The sequence below is a fragment of the Rattus rattus genome, chromosome 2, assembly GCF_011064425.1.
Source record: "Rattus rattus isolate New Zealand chromosome 2, Rrattus_CSIRO_v1, whole genome shotgun sequence".
Classification (NCBI taxonomy): Eukaryota; Metazoa; Chordata; class Mammalia; order Rodentia; family Muridae; genus Rattus; species Rattus rattus.
The window spans coordinates 213,691,539-213,692,720 of record NC_046155.1 but is presented as its reverse complement, the minus strand read 5'-3'; the positions used below and the strand labels follow the sequence as shown (position 1 = coordinate 213,692,720).

General features: G+C 43.7%; 1 non-coding gene across 1 annotated transcript; it reads left to right on the top strand.

The window, feature by feature from the left end:
• The first annotated feature begins 547 nt into the window (after positions 1-547).
• On the top strand, positions 548-651 carry LOC116894858. The gene has a single exon (XR_004387072.1). It is a non-coding gene; the product is annotated as a U6 spliceosomal RNA (small nuclear RNA).
• Positions 652-1,182: the final 531 nt, after the last annotated feature.

Here is a 1,182-nt window from a genome sequence, read left to right as displayed (position 1 = left end):
TTTGAAAGCAAGGTAATTGACATACAATGAAATAAGTACAACAAATTTTTACTGACTGATGCTGTAGGATGAGAGGGTAGATGATTAGTTGAATCTTAGATGATGTCTCAGGGTTTTACTACTGTTCACAGACACCATGACCAATGCAACTCCTATAAGGACAACATTTAATTGGGTTGGCTTATAGGTTCAGAGGTTCAATCCATTATCGTCAAGGTAAGAGCATAGCAGTAGCCAGGCAGGCCTGGTGCAGTAGAAGCTAAGAGTTCTACCTCTTCCTCTGAAGGCTGCTAGGAGAAGACTGGCTCTCAGGCAGCTAGGATGAGGGTCTTACAGCCTACTTACATGACACACCTGCGAACAAGGCCACACCTCCTAATAGTGCCACTCCCGGGGCCAAGCATATATAAACAGTCACAGATGAGTTAAGGGAGTTTTCCTGAAGAAAGATGTATTAGTCTGAAAATGTTAGAACAAGCAAGAGAAGTTCAGAGAAACAGAATTTAGAGTTGAGTAAAGTGTGGAGAGTATATAAAACTTCCAGAGAGTGCTCGCTTCAGCAGCACATATACTAAAATTGGAACGATACAGAGATTAGCATGGCCCCTGCACAATGATGACATGCAAAATCGTGAAGTGTTCCATATTTTTGTATGCACTCATTGATAAGTGGCTATTAGCCCAAATGCTTGAATTACCCTAGATGCACAGAACATATGAAACTCAAGAGGGATGACCAAAATGCGAATGCTTCACTCCTTCTTTAAAAGGGGAACAAGAAAACCCTTAGCAGAGAATAGGGAGGCAAAGTTTAAAACAGAGGCAGAAACAATACCCATTCAGAGCCTACCCCACATGTGGCCCATACAAATACAGCCACCAAACTAGACAAGATGGATGAAGCAAAGAAGTGCAGGCCGACAGGAACTGGATGTAGATCTCTCCTGAGAGACACAGCCAGAATACAGCAAATACATAGGCGAATGCCAGCAGCAAACCACTGAACTGAGAACGGGACCCCCGTTCAAGGAATCAGAAAAAGGTCTGGAAAAGCTTGAAGGGGCTCGAGACCTCATATGAACAACAATGCCAAGCAACCAGAGCTTCCAGGGACTAAGCCACTACCCAAAGACTATACATGGACTGACCCTGTGCTCCAACCTCATAGGTAGCAATGAATAG